The sequence below is a fragment of the Epinephelus moara genome, chromosome 18 (genome assembly GCF_006386435.1).
Source record: "Epinephelus moara isolate mb chromosome 18, YSFRI_EMoa_1.0, whole genome shotgun sequence".
Lineage (NCBI taxonomy): Eukaryota > Metazoa > Chordata > Actinopteri > Perciformes > Serranidae > Epinephelus > Epinephelus moara.
The window spans coordinates 23,146,735-23,160,671 of record NC_065523.1 but is presented as its reverse complement, the minus strand read 5'-3'; positions in this window follow the sequence as shown (position 1 = coordinate 23,160,671).

Below are 13,937 nucleotides of genomic sequence, written 5' to 3'. Positions count from 1 at the left end.
ACACAGCACATGCATATACACACGAGCCGGTTCCAGCTGCAGCTCCGGCTCGCACTCTTGCTCTCTCGCTCTCTTGCTCTCGCTGGCCCTACTGTCCGCTCTCTTCCATACCCAGCATACTGCAAGAGAGAACCAGAACCAAGTTACCAGCATGCTTTTATGTTTTTACTGTGATTACCTGATTCTGTCCAGCTGTCTGATCGCCGGCTGAGACACTCCCCCTCCCTCCTCCAGCAGCCGGCAACTCAACCACACCCCGCCGCCACAGTCATATTTTGACGCACGATTTTAAGCCACTTGGAACTAGCTCAAGCAGGTCGCCAACGGTTACCTGCTGGGTCTTAAAAGATATTAATATTCTGAGAGCAACAACTTTGTTTAGTTGAAATCAGACGAAAACCCATTGTCCTGGGCCCTGCCTTGTTACCATAAGCCTGTCATTCCTAAAAATAAAGGTAGGGGGAGATAGTGGTGATGAGTAGAACCACAGTGCAGTTGACAAGTGTTCGCTGCTAGCTTGTCGATACAGGGTTCATATTCTGAAAGCCAAGGCTGTATTTATTTTAAGTCAAACAAAACCCTAAATGGCCAAACATCGAGGTGCTGTTGCTACATATTTAGCTTTAGTTTGAATTAGTACATGGGTTATATGGAATCAAACTACTGTTGACTAGCCTACACAAGTTTAAAAACACCACACAGAGGCTTATGATTATTTTTCATTATTTTACCTGGTAGAGAAGGCGAGCAAGTAGCTGTGTCCTTGCCGCAGCGTCTGTGGGTTCAATTCCAACCCACGGCCCTTTGCTGCGTGTCATTCCTCCCCCCCCCCACACTATATGTGTCCTATCGAATAAAAGGCAGAAAGCCACAAAAAATATCCAAGAACCAGAGTTCCTGGTTCAAACCTGGGGTGGGGGAGCCCCTCTGTGCGGAGTTTGCATGTTCTTCCCATGTCAGTGTGGGTTTCTCAGGGTACTCCAGCTTCCTCCCACAGTCCAAAGACATGCAGGTTAATTGGTGACTCTAAATTGCCCGTAGGTGTGAATGTGAGTGCGAATGGTTGTTTGTCTCTATGTGTCAGCCCTGTGATAGTCTGGCGACCTGTCCAGGGTTTACCCCACCTCTCGCCCAGTGTCAGCTGGGATAGGCTCCAGCCCCCCTGCTACACCTAACAGGATAAGCGGTTACAGAAAATGAATGAATGAATGAATGAATGAATGGGTAGGTGGAGCCAGCAATTGAACTGAGGTGGTTGTTGCCACCCTGGCCACCCCTTGCAGCGCCACTGCTAAAAAGCAGATGTGAAAATCATATGCTGACGTGAAATGCCCAGAAACAAGATACTGATTTATACATTTATGACGCTTGTTTCACATGTGATTAATCCCTCTGAAGTCTTTCACACTTCCTGTGTATGCTCAGACATTGGTCTTGCTTTACTGTTTTTTTTTTTTTTTTTTGTCCAGAAATAACTTCTTTATCTGTTGGTCATCTTGTCTTGTCTGCCTTCTTGCACACTACTGAAAAAATCCTTTCCTTTTTTAAATCAATATTGTAAAAGGAGTAGCTGATGTTGGAAAGGAATCATGCATATGCAGAGAACTCCTGCATACAGTACTGTACAGTGACTGATAAAAAGGTAGTGTATCAACGCTGCCTCCAGAACCAGTACACCTCATGGCTATGGGCGATATTGATCTCTTAATCTTAAATTTCCTACTGAAGTAGGTGAGAATTATACCTTTAAACCACTCCTAATTTGATTTGCTTTTGCATTGTATTGAGAGTTTTGAGTTGTGATTTCACTGTACGTCAAAATCGTATTATTTTTCCTCTACAGATCTGGCAGCTTCTTGCCTCCCACACTCTGGTCGGAGAAAGGAGTGACCCCTTGACCCACACACACAAAGTTCCTTTTTACATGTGGCACTTGAATTTCGTTTCCTGATGTGTAGAGCTGGCAGAGGGGTGAGGAACAACGAGAACTCACACAGCCATTTATCACAATCTTAGCACGGACAAGATAGTAGTGGTGCGTCACTCATGCGGCGGCATTGTGCGCAACGTGGGTATTTCTTCCATGTCTTTCTGCACAAAAGTCTGAACCCGTTCTATCAAAGATTTAAACAGAGTATGCAAAACACACTGTCGGTATTGTGCACTCACTGACACACATAGACATGTATCTCACATAGCCAATCCAAGTTCTAGATAAGACCTGTCATTCCTGGGTCTGGGATGGTCGATAGCCATCAGCTCTCAGGGTAGTCAGGCCCTGTTTACACAGTCGGTGAGGCCCTCGCCGCCAACACACACTTCTGTTTCCCTTGCTTTCCCCCTGTCACACATGTGCATACACCAGGATAACTGTTGGACACCCCTATTTGCACACAGTCAAGGACATAACAAAGATACGGACAAAATCGACACCATCTACTCCTTTCCCACCTTCTGTCGTGGACCATGGCGCACTCTCAATCTACTGGTGTTCATGCTAAAAAGTAAATGAGCTACAGGCCAAATTAAATATTCCAGCTGCCACACAAACTGCTGCTATGGCTCTAGACATTAATGAGTTTATATTTAGGCTGCTAATGGTTGATAATGATCCCAAAGAGGGTAAAGGTTAAACCCAGCATGCATCCTGCAGGCAGAAATCGGAGGAATCCAAGACAAAATTAGGGCTTGCTTTTTATCTCGAAGCAGAGGGTGATCAAAATACTGCAGACTCAGGGTTTTTCTTCACTTGTGTTTGTATTTCAAAGGCAGCTTTGTCTTCCTGTTCATCCTGCCTGAAATGTAGCCCAGAAAGTTGACGTTGTGTGATCTTATCAGCAAGCCCCAAAATGTTCTTGTGCCAGAAATTTAAAACTCTTCCTACTTCATCGAAAGCTCTGGAGTCAACACCATTCATAATTCTTTGGACTATATCAGGTTTAATCCATTTTGGGTTCAATGACTTGACTTGAGAAAGAAGAGTAACACGTTGCATAATTATCACATTCACAACTGAAAGTCAGTTTATGTAAATGTTTTTAACATTGGCTTTTTCTGTATGTGTCAAATAAAAATCTGATTTTAGCTCATTAAAAGCTACCAAAAATGAATAAGGATTAAGTTAAGTTCAGATGTAGTTCATCCATGGGTGGATAATGAGACAATGGGCCCCTGGGCACAGAGTTGCACAAGGCCCCCCTCCCCTACACAGAAGTGAGACACATAGACTTTGTGGTTTTGTCTCTTTTTTTGTTGTTTTTTCCATCTTTTTGTAGTTGTGTGTCTCTTTGTGGTGGTTTTGCCCATTTTTGTAGTTATTTTGTGTCTGTTTGCAGTTCCTTTGCATCTCTTTGTGGTATTTTTGAGTCTCCTCTTGGGTGGTGCCTGTCACCTGGGTGGCATTTTGCCAGTGGAGGCCAGGGGGGGCCCTGACACTTTGGTTCCCTGGACCTTTGCCCAGTCGGCCTCTTCAGTAATCCATTAGTGAGTTCATTATTTTAGCCCAATCTTACTATATAATGGCGAAAACTCTGTCAGTGGGTGTGTCTGTCTGTGTGTCTGTTCCACGTTTTTCTCCTCACTGACTTGGTCAATCCATGTGAAATTTGGCACAGTGGTAGAGGGTCATGGGAGGATGTGAATGAAGCAATATTACATCAATTGGCCAAAGGGGGGCGCTATAGCAACCGATTGAAATTGCAAAATTTGAATGGGCATAAGTCATGCCCCTTATGTCGTAGAGACATGACACTTTGCACAGAGATGCCTCTCCTCATGGGGAACAAATCTGCCTCAAGAACCCATAACTTCCGGTTATATAGATTTTCCGCCATTTTGAATTTTTTGAAAAACACTTCAAATGGATCTCTTCCTAGGAAGTTTGAGCGATCTGCATGAAACTGGGTGAACATAATCTAGGGACCAATATCTAAAGTTCCCTCTTGGCAAAAGTTGGAAAACTTACTAAAACTGAGCTTCTATAAGGCAATGAATATTGCGGAGGGCGTGGCTCATCACATAAAGGTGTATAACATCTCAAGGGTTTCACCCATCACCACGCAACTTTGTAGGCATATGACCACACATAATCTGAGGGGACCCCTCCATTATTGACCCCATCAAACAAAATGGGGGCGCTAGAGAGCACCATATTGATTTTTACTAAACTTGGTAGATAATTTTTACTAAACTTGGTAGATATGTAGAACAGGACGCCTCAAGGTGACTGGAGAAATTTAACTCCCCCTTGTTTTTCTTTTTCTAATTTTTGGTATGACTAAGTCATGGTGTGGTATGCTGTACATAATCACGGAAACTGTCAGTGTGTCATTCTGTCAGTCAGTCATTCTGTCTGTCCCACGTTTTTCTCCTCACTGACGTGGTCAATCTATGTGAAACTGCACATAGGCATTGAGGATTGGCATAGGTAGAAGGTGACAAAGCTACCAATGGGCGTGGACTAGTATACATATAATAAGTAGCACAAATTACATGTGTGATGTCTATTTGTTTTTGTTTTTTTTGTTTTTTTGGTGGACCTGTGGGGGTTTCTTGCAAACAAAATTTACTAACTCAACAAAGGCACATTTTGTAGCATGCTTATCCTCGATGCTTAACAAACATGATGAATGCCAACGCATTCTTACTCCGCAATGTCACATATGCATTTGGTCATGGACTCTCCACGTCCAGATACGACGTGAAAGGTACCCTGGGTGCGCTGGTTGTTGAGGTTCTGGGATGCCATGTCAAGTTCTGCCTGTTCTGCCCATTGTCTTCTTTCAAGATACACTTCCTTTTTTACAGGAAATTTATGGTTTACATACAGTCTCTTTCAAAATAAGTGCACTACGTCGGAACAACACCGCAAATTGACGTTTTTTCCTTCAACAGCAAATGGATGTGGTTGGGTTTAGGCAACAAAAACACGGTTAGATTTAGGCAACAAAAGTATGTGGATAGGTTAAGGAAAAAAGAAGGTTTGGCTTTATAATCTCACGGGACACGAACACCGCTCTCCAAGGTGACAGTTGGTGTTTGTTGGACCCTTCCACCACTGCCCCCGCCTGCTCAAGTCGGACTTTCGCCGCCTTATTTTCGTTCTCATCCCGCCGCGTTTCCGTCTGACACCGTTGGGCACCGTTAAACTACAACAGTGACCGGCCGCATATCATGCCGACATTAAAGGACGGCTTATTTTGTTGGTGTCTGACGCTGCAAGTCACTGCCCAGGCACTGGAATTCACGACTTTCAGAGAGAGATGGGGTTGTAAATGCATGTCCTTCCTCACAAAACATTCCCAAAGCCGATTTTTGAAACTTGCATTGCTTACATCCATCTTTCCTGGACAGCTGTCGTCTTCTTCCTTACTTCTGTTGGCACATTGCTGCATTTCTTGTTGCACCTGTAGATCAATGCAACAGAATGAAGGCACTGGCAAGAATGTGTATTGCATGTGGAGAGCTTTGCATGTGCATGTACACTGTTACACACAAACAAACAAAACGGGTACCCACTCGTAAAAACATTGCTCTATAGTGCTACTAGTGGACAAAACTCCACAGAGTACCTTTGAGTCAGGAAAAAAAGGAAAGTGTTTCAGGAAGTTTAAGGTTTTTAAACCAGTAAATGGTGGAACTGAACAATTTATTTGTGGTGCATAGAAAGGTAACCCAGGAGGAAGGTTTTATATTGGTCATTTCTTCAACGGTGACACTTTAATGTCCTTTAAATGATGATGCTAATTCCAAAGCCAATCAAATCATGAATCATTGTATGAACATTTTCGAAACATCTGTCGAGTATTTCGAGAATTCAAGCCCTGTGCATTTTAGTTCAAAAGTTACTGGACACGACTCAGCAAGTCCATTTGCTAAAACAACACAGTAATTGAGCCGAGCTACTCCCCAGAGTTTACTTTCACTGTGCTCAGAAACAAACATGAATTCACTCAGTTATGGAGATTTTTATTTGGATGGAGAAATGAGTTGCGCTGGCCTTTGTCCAGTCAGTGAGAGTTCTGAGTAAAGTGCAGCAGTTGCGTGTGGCAACATAGTACATATAATAAAACCAGATCAGGCAATGTGGAGCACTAACCCCCCTCTTTTTCAGTCCAAAAGGCCAGACCCTCTGAATATGGATGTTTTATGTGACACGCTCATATGCTGAGGCACGTTTTGATTTTCTGTGACCACATCAATCGCTGACAGTGAGTGGTGTTTTAGGGTGGGTGCCTGGTGTGACTAAGTCAAGACTGCTCAAAATTTTCCAGCAGTTGGCTCCGTGTGTCTTTTCTCTAGGGACGTGTTTGTGTGGGAGAGCAGGACCAGGGTCTTTGCAGCCTCCCAGCCTCCTCTAAAAATCTGGTTGCAAGACTCCTGTGCCAAAATGCTGCCTACACACACTGTTGATTCTGTATATTGTTCAGCTTGAGAAAATGCAGGAACTTCTAATTGTGAATTTGTTGCTTTGTTTGTGTGCTTCTGTCAGGTGTGTTTAGTATAACTTCTTAACAAATGCCTGCGTGGTGTGATTCAGCTCTTTCCGTGAATGCAAATGTGAGAAGTTTCATTGTTCTCACTGGAGGATAGAAGACATTCCCACGTTGAATCCTCCTGAGAACGACCATTAGCAAATCGTCCCATCTACACCTGATGCAGTTTTAGTGACATTGTCATCTTTGCAGGTGAGTGTAATTTGGCACCTGTTGGGCTCAGGCTCAGTTTCTCATGGAATATAATGTGAAGATCTTCTGCTCTAATTAGAAATCACAATTACTGTATGAAGATACTCAAGCTGAGCTGTGAGAAAGCAGCATACTTGACATCAAATTAACCCATTCTCACAGTACCCAGTTACACAACCTTTGTTTAGACTACATCTAAAAGCCCAGTCACACCAATACTACTGTAATAATCAACCCTTATATAACAGGTTTGTTTTGATCTCCCACCCTCTTGACTTTTCTCTTCTTTCCTCACTTCCGTTCTCTCCTTGGCACTGAGCTGAAGTGCCGATCAGTGATTACATTCACAGATGGGCTCCACTGTCTCCAGTGCCCATTGAACGTGCTGAATTGGTCGGCAGAAAGCAGACAAGGGCCGACTGGTGCCAACAGTGTTGGGGACACAGCCAAGCTAGGGTGACAGATGCTCGCCAATGGGTGGACATTGACTGTCGGCTGACCAAGGTCAATGCCCCCTACCCAAGTCAAGCTGTCCTTCCTGTTTTGGTACAACTTCTCAAATTTTACCCACTGCATTCATTTGAAGCACCTGGGAATCCCCCTGACAGAGGGAAAGCAAGAGAGGGACTTCTTCAGTAAAATAGACAGAGGGAAATGACAGTGACTTTGTGGTGCAGGATGGGGAAACATTCAGCTCAGCTATCTAAAGAATCCCTTCAGCATAGCAATGTGCTGGCCTCTTGTTTATCTGTTTACAACCAGGGCATGTTGGAGTCACTCAGCGAGCCGATGGACATGGGTGTGAAGCTGTGGCTTCACAGCTGGAGCCAAGCTTCGCATATCACATGATTAGAGCACTTGTGATGGCCATAATGACAGCGGTGGTGGTGGGGTTACCGAGAGGTTACGACCGGCTGAGGAAGAGCCACAGTTTATTTCGACTGGGGGGACCAATTAACTGTGACGCCGCAGTGTTTTTTTCGGGTTTCATATCCAGAACTTCCTCAGAAATTGGTGTCATTGAAAGACATTTATCAGCATTATTTATAGCTGTCTTATAAGAATACATAAAAATTTTAAAACGGGGGAAATAGTTTTAAATGATTGTAGAAAGTGCTTAGTATGATTGATAACAAACACAGAGTGTGGGATGGATGGATGGGAGTGAAAGAGTGTCTTGGGACTGGTTCACATCCTGTCAGCTGAGCTCCCTCTCTACCTCTCCCTCCCTCCTTCCCTCCGTTGCTCCTCTTAACAGCTGGTTCTCCCAACTGCATGCAGGGTGATGTGTGGGTTGAAGGGGTCTCTCCTCAGGGTGTCCAGCTGAATCTAGGCTCGGCCTGGAGTAGTGCTCTGGGGGTTACGTGACCTTTTGATCCCTGGGTTAACCTCTCAACTTCATCTCGCCCCTGGGCCAAACGCATAGCCATACTGAACGCATTAACCCACTGACCCCCCTCTGTCCTGCTTATTGATACACAGAACACTTCATCCTCACTCAGTAGTAACAATAGCTATTATTACACGCCTCAAGGCACTCATTTGCAAATAGTACAAAACTTTAAATGTGAGATATGATGAAGTGTTTGAGGCGACCAGGAGATGAAAGCTCTGCATGCGAACAAAAATGTAGAACATGCTAATGCTGAGTGGACAGGGGCAGTTTAGGACACAATCACGCCAACAGCAGGCTCAAAGTCTGTTTAGCCAGACTTAGCCGTAAATGTTCAGCAGTTCCTGATGGAAGTTGAGGGCTGAGTCTCTGGGCTCGCAGGCTGCAGGGCTGCCAGGCTGGTCAGGTGAAAGGCTCGGGGCTGGGTGACTGCCACAGGGTAGCACCACTCCCCCCTCAGTCCCTGATCTGCCCAGCGTGCACAGGACTTAGGGCAAAAGCTGGGGATTATCTCCACTGCACTTCCACCCCTACCACCCACTGCCTCCTCGCGACGCGACACAACGCCATGCAATACTTCACCTCCTCCCTCCCTACTTCCTGCCCTGCACCTGCACGACTTGGGACACGACAACCACATGCACGTACACATTTATCTACAAGCCTGACAAGTTTTTCTTGAAACGCATCGCCGTCCTCTGTGTGGATGCTTATTTCATCATTTTGCATATCGCTCCCTTTCTCGGATCTGATTGACAGGTGGCCTCCGTAGCCAAACACTTTCTGCGAAATGAATGGCTGTTTGCCAAAGTTGCATGAACGGAAATGCTTCATTGTTATTTTTGTAAATGCAAAACTCACCAGTGACAGGTAACACAACTTGTTTATCCTGTTCTCCCTACTTGGTTACTCACCCACACAGTCAGTCATCACTCATTAATCAGCTCAGGTGACATTTGCAATGAGACATATAATGTAAGATTGACATGTCAAGATAAGAACTTGCTTTTTTTTTTAGCTTTTAAATATATAAATGTTTGAAAACAACCCCAAACTGAACACTTATTTTATGTTGGTGATGCCTTAATATAACTTTAATGGAGTTATTTTGAGATTAGCAGTGCAGCCTTTCAATGTGGTTTGCATGATCAGACAGATCTTTGTATTTGCTAAGGGTTAAGGTTTGATTCTTGTTGTGAAAGAGATGACACAGGGCACCAAATACCTCTACCTTGTACTCTGTAGGGCTCCTCTCCACAGGACATGCCTTTAAAGGGGATCTTGTGTTTCATTTCCCCATAACTCACTGCCTACTGCGTGCTCTACCTTCCTCCTTTTTCTCTCACTCTGCATCTCTCGCTCCTTTCTCTGTCTTACATGCAAATAACACACCTAACTCGCACCCTAATGAGCTGCCTCTCACTCATGATGTCATGTGTGAGTGCTGACAAGAATCTTGCCTCCGTGTGGGTTGAAAAGCAAACAGTAGCTGAAAAAGATGGCTACTGATAGAAAGCCCACAAAAAAAAAGAATCAGCCTTCACAATCGGATGACATCAGCTAACCTGTGGCTAACCCTGTAATGCAGCAACAAAAGACGCGGAGAGATAAAAAACCCAGAGGATTCATCAAACACAAGATGAAGTGATGCAGTCCTGGTTAGACAGTAAGGCGTAAAAAGATAAAGGGAATTACCTCATTATGTTGGAACAGAGATGTGTCTCTTGCAATGATTCAATTTTATTCTTGTTTTGGGTGGGTGGGAGGGCGGGGGGATTTCTGTGATGGTTTTTGAGGGTTTGCACAGTGGATGTGCATCTATGCCTCCATTACAGGCCAAGAGCTGTAGCGTTGCAGCTGTGGGGTGGGATCTGCTTGGCACACTGACATAACTTTTGTGTTAAAGCTGAAGCAGAGAGATGTATATTCCCTGTGCATTTCATCGCATGGTGTTGCTGATGTCAAATGACATCAGAATGTCGTACTGGAAGATGAATGTGCTACAGCTTCATACCGTCTCCTCCGCTTAGGCTTAGACAAACCAAACAAGCTAAAATGGCCTCCAAGAAAGTGGATGTGCGAGGACATGTTCTCACGGCGCTGCCTGCTGCAGGCTTTGGCTCCGACTCCAGGGTAGAGGTGGCAATGTGTGTGTACGCATGTGTGTGTGCGTACTCGCTTGTGTGTTTTAGTGGGGCAATGGGTGGAGGAGAGAGTGGCAGGGAGCACACAGGCAACAAAACATGGGCCCGATGCCAGGTGAGATAATGACACTGACGAACAGGATTTTGGGTAATGGTGGGGTGATAGTAGCTGTGGAAAAAATGATGTCATCAAGCTGTTTTGGCTGCTATCTAGAAGCGCTGGTTTCATTGAAGGTGGCAGCTTTAACTTGAGGAGAAGACGAAAGGGGGAGGAAGGAGAGATAAGGGTTGGAAGGGGCTCAAGGAGGATGTAGGTGAGGTGGAGGGGAGTTTATACGAGTGTATGCACATAGGGAGGGCTGTGATGGATGTGATATGGAGGGGATTAAGTGTTATTTAGCTTGTTCTCTGTAGCACTTGTGCATAATGCGTATGGCGTATCTATATGCAGAGCATGGCGGTAGAGCCTTGTGTGCTGCATAGGAGATTTATCATAGTGCATCCTGTCCTTCTCCCTCCCCTGTCCCCTTAATCTGGCCCCTGTAAAACCGTTTTGCAGGCATGTCGCCACAGCGCCCCTCCCTTTACCTGTGTCTGCAACCACATTGTCCGCACACACTGCTGGAAGAAGGCAATGGAGGTCATGTGCACACCATGTTTGCCTGTAAGGCCGAACACCCCGAGCTGACCGACTGTTAAGGCACAACAGCATGTGCATCTGTTGATCCATGTTTAATATGTAGACAGCATTCAGACTAGAAACCCAAAAGAAAAGTTAGTTCTGCCTCTTAATTTTTTATCAACCAGACACATGCAGTACACCTCAAACAGAAACAGGAAGTATTGTGGGTAATACAGGAAGTTCAGACAGAGACCTTAGCTCTGTGCTGGTTCAGCAAGATCAGGATTAACCAAATACAACAAATATATCAAGGTTTGAAAGAGCCTGCTTGGTTTCAGGTTTGGCATCCCTTAATCTTTTATTTACTGCCCTGCTGGTTGGCAGGGAGCATTGAGCAATCCCTTTTGTTCAAAGCTTACAGAAGGCTTAACAAGAGCAAACAACCTTAGTCCATATAACTTAGAAATGTGATTGAGATTCATCGTCCATGATGGAAATGCAGATGGATTTATAATGCATCGTGGGACGTGCTTGCACAAGGGCTAGACCGATTTAGCCGCAGCGCTTTTATGATACAGTTTGGATCTTTGAGAGAGGGCTGCCTGTGGTTTGAGGTGAAACCCAAGGCCTCGCAGTCTAGGTGGGCCTACTGTGTTAGCCTAGCTCTGACAGCACCTGGGACTGGTTAGCATCCTGGCTAGAGCTAGATAGAGCTGCTGGACAAAGTTCAGCTCTGTGGGAGAGGAATAAAAGTTACAAAGAGAGAAAGAGCTCTATAATGTAAGCATGACGTGGATGCTGCCACACGTCCCATGCACATTCTCAAGCTTACAAATCAATTTACACGTGCGCAACCTAATCTCTCTGTCTCTGTACTTACATCCAGAATGCACTCTGCAGCTGCATCACATATCTCAAAACCACTGCAAGTGCAAGTAATATACAAACCAAAAAAACAAGATACAGCATTGCGGTTATATAATTAACAGGATAATTTAATCAGGCAAAAAATGCTGATGTTATATGTTTGTACGATATTAGTACGAGATAGGAGTGCACAAATCAGATGTCACTGTATCTGCTTACTGCTTGTTAGCTTGCTAACAAACTCACATAAGCACACAAACTTTATCAGCTGTAAATTAGCAGTTGCAACTCAAGAAGTGGAACAAAAACTAGGTCTACTGAGTCATGGTGTCTATTGAATTTCACCAAGATGGCTACCTGCTACCCTGAGACCCTCACTGTAGGTAGGACAGGATTTAAAATTGAAGCGCCTTTACCCTGCCCGGCACATATCCTGCTCATTTCTCAGCCATTTATGCCTCATCATTTTTCTTCTTCTCCATTTGTATCTCAGCAGGATGTATTCTATCACCACTTCAGTTTATCCACTGAGGGTACTGTGCCCTAATCCCAAAATGGTCCTTCCCCTTGCTCTCACATACAGCCTTACTTTTCACATTAGTGCAGGGTTAGAGCAGTGGTTCCACCTCTATTGCCAGTTGGCTGCGATCCTTGTTCCGGCTCCAGCATCTGCACCAGTACAGCAGCATGGCAGCTCAGTCCAAAGGGGTTGCACAGACTAAGGTCCTGGGTCAGAGAGAGGAGCTTCTCTCTCTTGTGACGCAGTCATCACAGGCAGCCAGGGTAAGCCCTCTTTGCTGGATGGATGGGGCGATGTTTTGCCCTGGCCGGGGTTGACCTGACTAGACGACCACAAGCACTTGGCTGGCTCCGGCTCATTTTTGGGCGGCCAGCCCACCTCCATGTTCTGTGCTCCATTTGGGCTTTCTTGATCCGTCCCAAACAAAACCACAAAAGTGGAGGGGCTAATGCAGTGAGGTTGCTGAGCAGCTCTACCCAGCCGCAGAGCAGTGAGGTCATAGACTGTATGCCCCAGCCTAATGCTTGGCATGATGCATGGGAACTGTCTTTGAATCTCTCTCAGCACCCGTACCTCCTATCCACTCTCCGTTTTCTTCTCCATCTCTTTCCTCCCCTCCCCTCTATCACCCAGCTTTCTGAGTGTCAAGGATCTGACGTCCTAGCACCTCATCACCCTCCAACCTACGAACATATGGTATCTATATCACGGTCATATATTACTCATCTTTGAATCTCTCAAGATCCCCATCCATGAACGCTGCACCAGCTTTCCCACACAGCACAAATCATTAGTGTCTCTGCATCTTGGCATTACAAAATGGTCCTATGACGTGATATGTTAGCATAACAGCAGTGCTGCCAAAACAGGGCTATATGGTAGGGCAGACAGGATTTCATATTCAGATACTGTTACATGTCACAGAAGGGTATCAACTCTTGAGCCAAACCTATAGTTTTCTCAGAAGGCAATGTATCCCTTACGTTTAGTAATTGCCGTGTTGTTAAACTGGACATAAAGCATTTTTTACGAGACAGGCATAAAGACACAGAGATTTACTGTGGTTGGTGAGGGTGTTGGTTTACATGTTCAGAGACACAGGGACTTCTCTCAGGGGACAAAAGGGAAGCTGATAAGTGGCAACGGGGTACAATAAAATAGCTGAATCCTGAAAATTAGATATCATGCATGCTGGATCCTGCTTTCTAGTATTTGGTCTGACGGTGTTGGCGAGTGCAACAACATAATGCCAAGCAATTGTAAATAGGAAAGAGGAGAGCTTTAGATTTCCTTCCATGTCTGATCTGCAGTGACTTGCACACAGAAGACTGTAACACTTCCACAGCTCGATTACTGCCTGGGCAAGCTCCAAGGGCAATTTTGTTGTACCATACAGTGTTGAATGGTAATATCCCTCTGTTGTACAAACTGTGCTGCGCTTTTACACGTGATGAGACATGCACAGCTTGGGAACATATTGCTTGTCAGTCATACATTACCTTGTTCTAACACCTTCACAGACACAAAGGTGCCAGTATTGTTTCTATAATGCTCCCTCTTCCCAGGGTTTAATTCTTTATTTTACAGTGGTAGGGAAAAAAAAGAAAAGCCTCACTTCCTGTATCAGAACGTGTCATGTTTCTGTCTCACACAAACAGCCCCTTGTCTCGCAGTGCAATTTACCTGTCCCATAGCCATGAGGGCT